We start from the raw sequence: 377 nt of genomic DNA, 5'->3' as shown, positions 1-377 counted from the left end.
GTTGTCCTCATGTTGTTCTAATGTTGTCCCCATGTTGCCCTCATGTTGTCTTCATGTTGTTCTAATGTTGTCCCCATGTTGTCCTCATGTTGTCTTCAGGTTGTCCTCATGTTCTCCTCATGGTGTCTTCATGTTGTCTTCATGTTCTCCTCATGTTGTCCTCATGTTGTCTTCATGTTCTCCTCATGGTGTCTTCATGTTGTCCTCAATCCTTTTGGGGATGGAGTGAGAGTGCGTTGGCTCTGGATAGGACCCTCCGAATTCCAAATTAAACCTGCAACATGGGCATTAAAATACATTTCTAACATTTCTGTGCATTGCTCAGCGTGTCGTCCGAAGCGTCTCCTCACAGCTTCATCCTCTTCTCATCCCATTTA

Source organism: Etheostoma cragini, chromosome 14, assembly GCF_013103735.1.
Source record: "Etheostoma cragini isolate CJK2018 chromosome 14, CSU_Ecrag_1.0, whole genome shotgun sequence".
Taxonomy (NCBI): domain Eukaryota; kingdom Metazoa; phylum Chordata; class Actinopteri; order Perciformes; family Percidae; genus Etheostoma; species Etheostoma cragini.
This window is presented reverse-complemented; position numbering follows the sequence as displayed.